This window comes from Sus scrofa, chromosome 3 (genome assembly GCF_054392235.1).
Source record: "Sus scrofa isolate SSC_HxYL_T2T_F1_AM1 chromosome 3, Sscrofa_HxYL_maternal_Yorkshire_Landrace_v2.0, whole genome shotgun sequence".
Classification (NCBI taxonomy): Eukaryota; Metazoa; Chordata; class Mammalia; order Artiodactyla; family Suidae; genus Sus; species Sus scrofa.
This window is the reverse complement of record NC_139385.1, coordinates 60,758-73,289: the sequence shown is the minus strand read 5'-3', so window position 1 is coordinate 73,289 and position 12,532 is coordinate 60,758. Positions and strand designations below refer to the sequence as shown.

The following is a 12,532-nucleotide window of genomic DNA, read 5'->3' as shown; positions in this document are numbered from 1 at the left end:
CCTGAGTTTCACCAATTGGGCCAGAAAATCAGAGGTGCCCTGAAATTAGCCCCAGACTCTAGGCACCCAATTTTCATCCCACCTCTGAGCCTGGAGGTGCAGCCAGGGAGGTGCAGGGGGCTCTGCCTGTGCTCTGGTGCCACCTGGTGACCATCTGCTCTAACACCAACTCTCTGCCCTTCTAGCTCAGCCCCCCTGGGACTGCCCTGGCCTTGGACACCCCCCAGCTGGATTTGGTTCCAGATCTGCTTCTCAACCCAAGGAAATGCCCTACAGACGGAGTCATGACTTTCTCCAAGTCTCCCAGTGCACACCCCACCCTAGACCACCCACTACCTGAAATCTGTCAGAGGCCCCACATTTTCAATCTTGTGAGGAGGATTTACAACAATCAGCATCGGAGTTCCCGTCATGGCGCAGTGGTTAACGAATCCGACTAGGAACCATGAGGTTGCGGGTTCGGTCCCTGCCCTTGCTCAGTGGGTTAACGATCCGGCGTTGCCGTGAGCTGTGGTGTAGGTTGCAGACGCGGCTCAGATCCTGCATTGCTGTGGCTCTGGCGTAGGCTAGTGGCTACAGCTCCAATTCAACCCCTAGCCTGGGAACCTCCATATGCCGCGGGAGCGGCCCAAGAAATAGCAACAACAACAACAACAAAAGACAAAAGAAAAAAAAAAAAAAACAATCAGCATCCTTTAGGCCCTTGAGCCAGACTTAAATCAGTAAACCTCTGCCCCCACGCATGTTACAGGTTTTCAGATGGGTCCCACTAACAGGGTTCCGGTAGAGGAGGAAGAGGCTCAGATGGGAAGGGAAGCAGGACACTTGGGGAGGACACCTGAGAGAAAAAGCCCTCAGGGACCCCAAAGTCGACCCCCAATCTGTCACGAGGTTTCCACGCTCCGTTCATGAAGAACAGACCCCTTTTCTTTTTCTTTTTTCCCCTTTTAGAGCTGCAGGGTCATGTGGAAGTTCCCAGGGTAGGGGTCAAAATGGAGCGAAGGCTGCTGGCCTACACCACAGCTCAGAGCAATGCCGGATCCTTTAACCCACTGAGTGGGGCCAGGGATGGAACCTGCATCCTCATGGATACTAGTCGGATTCGTTTCTGCTGTGCCACAATGGGAACTCCCAACAGACCCCTTTTCTAAATGACAAGTCAGAGGTTAGCAAATTGCAAGCCCAAGGTTCAAGACAGGTGTTTCTAGGTCCAGAGCCCTGCCCAGCATTAAAAACAAAGGACAGTCTGACCCCAGGGAATGTGTTAAAGCCTCTGGCACTTGGGCCACCCAAGGAGACTAGAAAGGCCCATCGGACTTGAAGGCATAGGTGTGTCCTGTGCCTGAGGTGAGGCAGTTGCTGGGGGGTTGGGGGAGTCAGAGTCTCTTGTAAACAACTTCACAACTCTGGGAGGATCCAGGCAGTTCCATCAACCCACCTTTAACCCCGTATCTGAGCCTGGAGGTGTGTCCAGGGAGGGACAGGTGGGATCTGCCCCTTCTCACACAATGAAGTGAACGAACAAAGCCCTTTGAGAGGTGGGTGTTTCTCTCTCCAAGTAAAACAATGACACACACTCCTCCCTATATCCCACACCAGACGCAGTAAAAGAGGCAAAACCAAGCCAAACAGGTGACCAGACTTAAATGAGCAGCATCCTGCTCTTCATTTCTGTGTCTTGGCTTGAGGTAAGAATTTTCATCAGGGGTGAAAGAGAGGAGGGGAGAGGCTCAGATGGAAGGAAAAGAAGAACATTTTCAGAGCCCCTTAAAGAGACCAGGCACTGGGATGGATGCAAACTGCTACCAAGGGCCCGCTGCCTTTGCTCTCCCCATTCATGACAACGGCCAAGCTGCCCAGATGCCAAAAGCAGTGCAAACCAGATCTGGGAACTCTGCGGGGCCAGTATTCAGTCCAACGCTTTTAGGGCTCCAATGTCTGCCTCTGCGGGATCTGAAGGCAATCAGAATTCTTTTATGGAAGTTCCCAGGCTAGGGGTCCAATTGGAGCTGTAGCCACTGGCCTACACCAGAGCAACAATAGTGCAGGATCCGAGCCATGTCTGCAACCTACACTACAGCTCATGGCAAAGCTGGATCCTTAAACTGCTGAGGGAGGCCAGGGATTGAACCCACATCCTCATGGTTGCTAGTCAGGTTCACTAACCACTGAGCATGATGGGAATTCCCTGAAGGCAGTCAGAATTCTTTTTTTTTTTTAGGGCTGCACCCATGGCATATGGAGGTTCCCAGGCTAGGGATCAAATCAGAGCTGTAGCCGCCGGCCTACACCACAGCCACAGCAATGCCAGATCCAAGCCTCATCTGCAGCCTACACCATAGCTCATGGCAATGCTGGATCCTTAACCCACTAAGCAAGGCCAGGGATTGAACCCAAAACCTCATGGTTCCTAGTTCTCCATGACGGGAACTCCCAGTCAGAGTTCTTGACAGCATGTCCAGTCATGTGGACTTCAGGCTCCCTGAGCTGTCTGAAAGTGACCCAGAGATGACAAGGTCCTTCCTATCAGGTGAGTTAATTTAGACCTGAGAGTGAGAGGTGACCTATAACCTAGCCCCCCTCACAAGGCAGACCCCAGAGGGACCCAAACCACCGGCTTGAACCGCACCTCTGCGCTGGGACGCGCCCATGCCAAGCCACTGGGTGTGTCAAGCTCCTCGTCCTGTAGTGGCCATCACGACTCCCGGCCAGTCTCGTCCCACACCTCTGTCTCCTGACACCACCTGGTTCCGCGGGCACTGCCCTTAAGCACCTGGGAGCCTGGTGGGGTCCTCCCGTCTCTCTCTCAGACTCTGAGGCCTGCGGAGGACAGTGTTTCCCCAAGTCCTCCACATGCCTCCCTGCTCCCTGTGTGTCAGCCCTCCTTTGAGTCCATCAGGGGGACACACTTCGAGTCAGGCATCCTGATTCACCCACCCTGCCCCGCCTCACCAGCCTTTACTCTGTGTCACCTGGATTCAGGTAAGATGTGCCCTCAGGGATGCTCAAAAGGCAGGAGAGGCCAGATGGAGGAAGATCTAAGGAACAATGCAGCGCACCCCCAAGAGAGAGGGCTCCTGCATAAGGACAGCCCGCCCACCACAAGACGTCAGCTTTTACACACACTCTTCATTGACGACCAGCAGCCCAGCTCTCCAGAGGCCAAGCCCTGGACCCTGGAAAACTGCAGGCCCCAAACCCCAGCCAGCCACCTGCGTGCTAACACTCCTACTTCTGGAGAACCCCAAGGCCCTGTGGACCCCAGTGGCACATACAACGATGTGGGCTTTGGGTTGGCTGAGTCGACTGAACCTGACCATGACATTTGGAGGGCAGAACATGTTCCCTTTTACCGGGTGTGCCAGTTCAGACGGGAGTCACCTGAGGCCTGTACGCAACCTCTTTTCGAAGGACATCTCCTGGGGGATCCTCCCATCCCCGTCTTGAAACCTTTTTCTTTTTTTTGTCTTTTTACCTTTTCTAGGGCCACTTCCCATGGCATATGGAGGTTCCCAGGCTAGGGATCTAATTGGAGTTGTAGCCACCAGCCTACACCAGAGCCACAGCCACAGCAACGCTGGATCGGAGCTGCATCTGTGACCTACACCACAGCCAGATCCTTAACCCACTGAGCAAGGCCAGGGATCGAACCCGCAACCTCATGGTTCCTAGTCGGATTCAATAACCACTGCGCCACAACAGGAACCCTGAAACCCATCTTTTAACCTGGAGGTGATACTACCAAGCCTCGGCTGGGCTTGAAACGTGTTTTGGCGCCCTCTGGTGGCCATTCTCTCTAATGACAACTCACAGCCCTGCCTCCAGCTTCCTGAACAGGAAAGAATGCCCTTGGCTTGTGCTCCAAATAGTTGATTTACTCCCTCCTCTCACTCTAAGAACAATCCTGCTCTTTCTAGGGACATTATCATTCTCTCAAAGTCAGCTATGGCACTCACTCCTCCCAATCCTTCCCCACTCTCTAAATCCTTGAGTCGAACCCATCCAAATCTGGTGACAGGATTTCAATGAATCCTGTTCCCCATTCTTCATTTCTGGGTTTTGGCCAGAGGTTTGTTTTTCCTCTCCGGGGGGGGGGGGGAAATTAGAGGAGGGGAGAGGCTCTGAACAAAGGAAAAGAAACTTTTCAGAGAATCCTCAAGAGACCCATCTCTGGGATGAATGCAGCCAGTGGGCTGATCAAGGAAGCACGGGTTTAGTGCATTCAATTCACAAGCACCCACCCACCTGTCCTGAGGGCAAACCCTGCAGAAGCCTGATTGGGAGCACTGAAAGCATAGTCCTCAGTCTCATGCTTTTTGGCTGAGATGTCAGCCTCTGCGGAAGCCGAAGGCCATCAGAACTCTAGACGGCCTGTCCAATCATCTGGAATTTAGGCTTCACTAGCTATCTGAAAGTGACCCACAGATGATAAGAGCAGGACAAGTCCTTCCTATCAGGTGAGTTAATTTAGACCTGTAACCTAGCCCTCCTGCCAAGGCATGTCCCGTGGGGATCCACTTCACCCAATTCCAGCCTCACCTCTGGGCTGGGATTTGCCAATGCCAAGCAGCTGCTGGGCCCTGTCAGTGCTCTGTCGCCCTCTGGTGGCCACCCCCTCAAATAACAACTCAGAGCCCTTCCTCCTGCCTCCTGACCAAAGCCGTGGATGCGCTGCACCCTCCTCCTTCAGCTGAAGGCTGAACTCCCTCCTACTCTCATCCTAAGTTCCACCTTGTGCCTTACAGAGGCCAGAAGTCTCTCTCAAAGTCTCCTGGGACTCTCCATCATCCGGCCTATCCAACCCAATGCCCTACATTATCAGCTGATTCCACTTCAAGTCAGCTCAACAGCTGGAAATCCATAAGCCTGCATTAATACATGTGACCTAGTACACACTCTGGTTAGTTCCTCAGGAATAAGTTGCAGGAAGCAGTGGGGCAGGTAGACAAAGAAAAAAAAAAGAAACTCTAGGGAATAATTTGAGACTTAAATCCCAGGAAGGAGCACATCCCGGCCAGCCCAAGATGCCACTTCTACACACTCTATTCAGGTCCTCAAGCGCTGCTTTCCAGATGCCACCTCTGACCAAGCCCCATTTTGGTAAAGGGACATATGCAAGGCTCAAACCAAGTACCTGTGAATTCTGGGTTTTCATGCTGCAGAACCCAGAGGCTGTAAGACCCCGCCCCCCCCATAGCCTGTCAAATCATCAGTACTTAGGGCTCCGTAATCCCTATGGAAATGATCCCTAGTTGTGAAGCAGGAACTACGTGCCCACTCCCAGGACATGTGTTTGGGACTCGAGAGTCAGAAACAACATGTAACTCAACTGACCTCACTGGGCACGTCCTCCCGGTGCCACCAGTGCCCACTCCAACCACATTTCCTATGCTCGAGATGCCAACACGTAACAGCATCTCAGTATGTTTGGGCTCCTCTTCCTCTAGTGGCCATTACTACTCTTGTCCCACACTCTGCCTCCTGACCACACTTGGTTCTGCTGGCATGGTTTTTGTGTACCTATAAGCCAGCGTTGGTCCTCCTGTCTGGTTCACTCTCTCAGAATCATCTAAGGCCTTATGGAGGTGGTAATTCTGAGTCCTCCATATGCCTCCCGGCTCCCTGTGTGTCATCACACCTATGAGTCCATCAAGGAAACACACTTGGAGTCAGGCAGCTGCCTTTGCATTATTCCCCACAACACCCCACATCTCCAGCCTTTGTTTTGTGTCACCTGGCTTCGGGTAAGATGGAGAAAAAGTAAGGCGCATTGCAGAACACCCTTGGGAGAGGGCTCCTGCATAAAGACAGCCTGCCCGCCACAAGACATCGGCTGTACACTCGCTCTTCAGTGATGACCAGCAGCCCAGCTCTCCAGACCCCTGGACTCTGGGAATCTGCATGTCCAGTAATCCAGCCACATGCCTGCCTGCTCAGAGTTCTACTTCTGAGGAACCCCAAGGCCATAGGAGCCCTGATGGCCTGTCCTCCAACGTGGGCTTTGGGCTGGCTGGGTCGACTGAAGGTGACCCTGATATTTGGAAGGCAGAACACTTTCCCTTTTACGGGATATTCTAATTCAGACTCGAGGGTCAGCTGTGGCCTGTATGTGACCACCTTTTAATGGACACTTCCTGGGGGATCATCTGGCTACAGAGCTGTCTGAAAGGTGGAAAGGGCAGCACAAGTCCTTCCTATCAGGTGAATCAATTGAGACTTGAGAGTCAGCAGCAAACTGTAACCTAGCCCTCCTTGCAATACATGCCTCAGGGGGATCCACCTCTGCCAACTCAAACCCCACCTCTGGGCTGGGATTCGCCAATGCCAAGCAGCTGCTGGGCTCTGCCAGTGCTCCTTTGCCCTGTGGTGATGAATCATCAAATAAGAATTCAGAGCCCTTCATCCTGTATCCTGACCAAAGCCACACTAGCACCACGCTCGCCTTATTCACCTGAAGGCGCATCTCCCTCCTACCCTCCTTCTAAGTACAACTGTGTGCTTTACAGGGGCCAGAGGTCTCTCTCAAAGTCTCCTGCGACTCTCCCTCCTCCTCCCTGCCCATCACCACTACCCCATGTCATCCAGCTGATCCCACTTCAGTTCAGCTCACCACCTGTAAATACATCTGGCTGCCTGAATACATGCAACCTATTCCTTGCCATTGTTCATTTTCATGCGTTACTTTTAGCAAGCCATGGCTCAGTTAGGGGAAAAAAAAAAAGGAACCATAGGGAGGAATTTGAGACTGAGACCCAAGAAAGATCACATCCTGTGAAGCCAAAAATGCCACTTCTACAACTCTCCATTCATGTCCTCAAGCACTGCTTTCCAGGTGCCACCTCCCACCAAAGCCCCATTCTCCAAATCAGACATGCCCAAGGCTCAAACCAAGTACGTGTGGATTCAGGGTTATACTGCTGGAGAAACCAAAGGCTATCAGTCCAACTGCACCTGCTCCCCAGAGAGACGGTCAAATCATCAGTACTTAGGGCTCCGTGATCCCTATGGAACTGACCACCTAGTCATAATGGAAGAACTACTCACCCACTTCCAGGGGATGTGTTTTGGACCTGAGTCAGAAGCAGCTGTAACTCAACTTTCTTCACTGAGAGGTCCTCGGGTTGCTGCCAGCACCACCTCCAACCCCACCTCTAACCCCAGAAATGCCAACACTAAGCAGCATCTTGGTATGTTGGAGCTCCTCGACCTCTAGTGGCTATTCCCACTCCCAGCTATTCCCATCCCAAACTTCTGCCTCCTGACCAGACCCAGTTCCATTGTCACTGCTCTTGAGCACCTGGGAGCCTGGCTTGGTCCTCCTGTTGCTTCACTCTCTCAGAATCATCTACAGCCTTATGGAGGGTGGTATTTCACTAAATCTTCCATGTGCCTCCCTGCTCCCAATCTGTCAGCACTCCCTTGAGCCCATCAGGGGAACACATTTCAAGTCAGGCAATGGCTTTACATTACTTCCCAGAACATCTGCTTCACCAGTCATTCTTCTGTGTCACCTGCTTCAGGTGAGATGTTCCCTTGGTGGTGCTTGAAAGGCAGGAGAGACTCAGATGGTGGAAAAACTAAGGAACATGGCAGAACACCCTCAAGAGGGAGGGCTCCTGCATGAAGACAGCCTCCCTCCAAAAGATGTAGGCTTTTACACTCACTTTTCACTGACCAGCAGCCCAGGTCTTCAGAGGGCAACCCCCTGGACTCTGGAAGACTACATGCCCAATACTCCAAGCAGCTGCCTGCTTGCTCAGAATTCTACATCTGGAGAACCTAAAGCACGTCTGAACCCCGATGGCCCATCCAATAATGTGGGCTTTAGGCTAGCTGAGTCGACTGGAAGTTACCCCCATTTTTTTTTTTTTGCTTTTTAGGGCCACACCTGTGGCATATGAAGGTTCCCAGGCTAGGGGTCAAATCAGAGCTGTAGCTGCTGGCCTGTGCCACATCCACAGCAACACAGGATCTGAACCACATATTTGACCTACCCCACAGCTCATGGCATCACCAGATCCCTAACCCACTGAGCAAGGCCAGGGACTGAACCTGCATCCTCATGGATGCTAGTCAGGTTCTTTAACTGCTGAGCCATGATGGGAACTCAGTACCCTGATATTTTTAAGACTTAACACTTTCCTTTTACTGGGTGATCCAATTCAGACTGGAGAGTCAGCTGTGGCCTGTACGTAGCCACTTTTTGATGGACACTTCCTGAGTGATCCACCCATCCCCATTTGAACCCCATTTCTGAACCTGGAGGTGCCACTACCAAGCAGCTCTGGGACTTGGACCTCCCTTCAGCGCCCTCTGGTGGCCTTTCTCTCTAATGACACCTCACAGCCCTACCTCCTTCCTGCTGTACAGAGCCCCTGGTTGGACTGCATTTGGCTTGTGCAACCAACAGTAGATTTAATCCCCCCTGTTACTCTTAGAACAACCAAGCACACTCCAGGGGGGAAGTTATTCTCTCAGAGTCAGCCATGGCACTCCCTCCTCCTAATCCTTTCCTCTCCTCAAATTCCTTGATTCAAACACCCTTCAAATCATGTGACCAGATTTCAATGAATCAGCTCCACAATCTTTTTTGGGACTTGGCCAGATGTAAGATTTTCCACTCAGGGGGAAAGAGAAGATGGGAGAGGCTCAGACGGAAAAAAGGAAGAATCTTTTCCGAGAACCCTCAAGAGACCAGTCTCTGGGGCAAATGCAACCTGGGGCCCAAGCAAGGAACCGCTGCTTTTGCACCCTCCATTCATGACCACCTGCCCAGCTGTCCAGAGAACAAACACCGTGCAAGGCTCCTCAGGGTACCCTGCAAGCCCAATATTCAATTCCATGCCTTTTGTCTCAGATACAGCTTCTGTAGAATCCAAAGGCAGTCAGAACGCTAGACAGCCTGTCCAGTCATCTGGACTTTAGGCTGCCCCAGCTGTCTGAATGCGACCCACAGATGGAAAGGGGAGGTCTTTCATTCAGGTGAGTTAATTTAGACCCGAGAGTCAGAGGTGACCTGTAACCCAGTCCTCCTCAGAAGGCCTGTCTCATGAGGATCCACCACCCCCAGCCTCCTGGTTCAGATTCTCCCATGACAAATAGCGGCTGGGCTCTGCTTGTGCTCCATCGCCCTCTGGCGGCCAATATCTCTAATAACAACTCAGAGTTTGTTCCTTCAGAGCAAACCATGGATGCACCGCACTCACCTTGTTCACCTGAAGGCCGAACTCCCTCCTACTCTCACTCTAAGTAACCCCCCCCATGTGCCTTACAGATGCCTACAAGTCTTTCTCAAAGTCTCCCCTCCTCCTCCCTATCCAACACCACCACCCTATGTCCACCGGCCAATCCCACTTCAAGTCAGCTCACCAGCTTTGCAGTCATCCTCCTGTCTTAATACCTGCGACTTAGTTCTCATTATGTTTCATTCCTCATGGGTAACTTACAGGATGCCGAGGCTCAGGGGGAAAAGGAAAAAAGGAGCTCTAGGGAGGAGTTTGAGACTTAGACCTGGGAAGGAGCACAACCTGGCCAGCCAGAAATGCTGCTTCTACACACTCCACTCAGGTCCCCAAGCACTGCTTTCCAGATGCCACCCCGACAAAAGCTCCATTCTCCTAAATGGACATGCCCAAGGCTCAAACCTGTGGATTCAGGGTTATTCTGGAGAACCCAAAGTCTTTCTGACCACCGGTGCCTCCCGGTCCAGATAGGCTGTCAAATCGTCTGTAGGTCGGGCTCCATGATCCCCAAGGAAAAGACCATTTAGTCGTGTAGGAAGAACTATGCACCCACTCACAGGAGAAGTCTTGGGGACCCGAGAGTCAGAAGCAACCTGTAACTTGACTTTCCTCACTGGGCACATCCTTGGTCTGCCACCAGCGCCACCTCCAAACCCCTCCCTGAGCCTGCCAGTGTCAATGCGGAACAGAAGCTGGGCATGTCATAGCTCCTTGTCCTCTAGTGGCCAGAACCACTCTCAGCCACTCACATGTCAAACTTCTCCTTCCTGAGCACACCCAGTTCTCTTGGCACTGCTCTTGAGCACCTGGGAGACTGATTTGGTGCCCCCCCCCAAACAATCTGTATCTTGATGGAGGGTGGTATTTTTCTCTCTAAATCTTTGACCTGCCACCATGTTCCCTGTCTGTCAGCACTTTGAGTCCATCAGCAGAACATACTTTGAATCAGGCAACTGGTTTTACACTGTTCCCCATTACACCAGGCTTGGCCAGCCCGTATTTTGTGTCACCTGGTTTCAGGTAATGCGTTCCCTTGGTGGTGCTCGAAAGGAGGGAGAGGTTCAGATGGAGGAAAATCTAAGGAATTTTGCAGAACACACCCAAGAGAGAGAGGGTCCCTGCATAAAGACAGCCTGCCCACCTCAAGCTGTCAGCTTTTACACTCACCCTTCATTGATGACCAGCGGCCCAGCTCACCACAGGTCAAAACCCTGGACTCTGGAAAACTGCATGCCCAACATTCCAGCCAGCTACCTGTGTGTTCACAGTTCTACTTCTGGAGAACCACAAGGCCATATGAACCCTGAGGCCGTGTACAATAAAGTGGGCTTTGGGGTAACTGAGTCGACTGAAGGTGACCCTGATATTTGGAAGGCAGAATGCAATCCCTTTTACCAGGTGAGCCAAATTGGACTGGAGAGTGTTCTGGCCCTTTCAGTAAGCCTTTTCGATGGACCCCTCCTGGGGGATCCACCCATTCCCACCTCAAACCCCATCTCTGAGCCTGGAGGCACCACTACCAAGCAGCTCCTAGGCTTGGGCCATGCTTTGGCCTTCTTGGTGGCTATTCTCTGAAGGACAACTCACAGCCCTGCCTCCTGCCCCATGAACAGACCCCCTGGATGGGTTGCCCTGGGCTAGTGCGTTCGATAGTCCATTTAATCCCTCTTCTGACTTGAAGAACAAGCCAGCACCATACAGGGGGGTGATTTTTCCTCAAAGTCAGCCATGGCACTCACTCCTCCCAATCCTCCCCCACTGCTCTAAATCCTTGAGGTGAACCCATCCAAATCTGGTGACCAGATGTCAATGAATCTGTGTCCACTCATCATTTCTGGGACTTGGCCAGAGGTAAGATGTTCCCCTCACGGGGGAATGAGAGGAGGGGAGAGGCTCAGATGGACAAAAAAGAAGAAAAATTTCAGAGAACCCTCAAGAGACCTGTCTCTGGGGACACAACCTGCCAACCAAAGAAGCATTACTTTTAAGGGCTCCATTCATGAACACCCTCCAGCTGTCCAGAGGTCAAACACCGTGCATGCCTGATCTGGGAGCCCTGCAAGCCCAGTATTCAATCCCACACATTTTGGGATCCGGTGTTAGCTTCTGCAGAATCTGAAGTCAGTCAGAACCCTTAGCAGCCTTGCCAATCATTTGGACGTTTGTCTACTGGAGCTGTTGGAAAGCGACCCACAAATGTGAAGGATTTATAGGCAGGACATGCCTCCTCTCCATGCATATCCCAGGGGGATCCACCATCCCAACTCAAACCCCACCTCTGGCCTGGGATTCCCCCATACCAAGCAGCTCTCGAGCTCTGTCGCCCTCTGGCGGCCATTCTCTTGAATAGCATCTCAGAGCCCTTAACTCCTGCTTCCTGACTAGGGCTGTGGGTGCACCGTGCTGGTTTTGTTCAGCTGATGGCAGAAGTCCCCACTACTCTCACTCTAAATACCACCCTGTGATTTACGGAAGGCCAGATGCCTTTCCCAAAGCCTCCTGGGACTCTCCATCTTCCCTATGCCGCAAAACTACCCCACATCCACCAGTGGATCCCATTTCACGTCAGCTCACAGGCTGGACATTCACCTGCCTGCATTAATACACACAACGTAGTTCTCTCTATGGATCGTCCTTGGGGGTCACTTACAGGAGGCCATGGCTCAGGTAGAAGAAGAAGAAAAGGGAGTTCCCATAGTGGCTCAGTGGCTAACAAATCCGACTAGGAACCATGAGGTTGTGGGTTCAATCCCTGCCCTTGCTCAGTGGGTTAAGGATCTGGTGTTGCTGTGAGCTGTGGTGTAGGTTGCAGATGCGGCTCAGATCCTGCATTGCTGTGGCTCTGGTGTAGGTCGGCGGCTACAGCTCCTATTCGACCCCTGACCTGGGAACCTACATATGCTGTGGGAGTGGCCCAAGAAATGGCAAAAAAAAAAAAAAAAAAAAAAAAAAGAAGAAGAAAAGGAACTCTAGGGAGGAATTTGGGACTTAGATCCCAGGAAGTACCATATACTGGCCAACTAAAATGCTGCTTCTACAGATTCCACTCAGGTCCACAAGCACTGCTTTCTGGATGTCACCCAGGACAAAAGCACCAGTATCCTAAATGAACATGCCCAAGGCTGAAACAAAATACCTGTGGATTCAGGGTTATACCAACGGAGAACCCAAATGCTTTCAGACATGCCTCCCCCCAACCCACTTCAGCCCGGATAGCCTGTCAAATCATCTGGTCTTAGGGCTTGGTGACCCCTGTGCGAATGACCCCTAGTCATGAAGGAAGAGATACA

At 52.0% G+C, this 12,532-nt stretch overlaps 1 protein-coding gene and 1 long non-coding RNA gene across 36 annotated transcripts in view; one reads left to right on the top strand and one right to left on the bottom strand.

Moving 5' to 3' along the window:
- The window catches only part of LOC110259821 (uncharacterized), a 58,615-nt gene extending 53,650 nt beyond the window's left edge, over positions 1–4,965 (top strand). For 3 of the 6 annotated variants that reach the window (XM_085016218.1, XM_085016213.1, XM_085016214.1), the window contains one exon: positions 186–410. The gene's annotated coding sequence lies outside the window, so the exon portion shown is untranslated. Of the gene's footprint in view, positions 1–185 lie in introns of all 6 variants that reach the window. The other 3 variants (XM_085016216.1, XM_085016215.1, XM_085016217.1) reach the window with 3 other exon arrangements.
- Positions 1–12,532, bottom strand: part of LOC110259822 (uncharacterized) — a 63,495-nt gene that overhangs the window by 16,102 nt on the left and 34,861 nt on the right. The gene's annotated exons all lie outside the window — the stretch shown is intronic.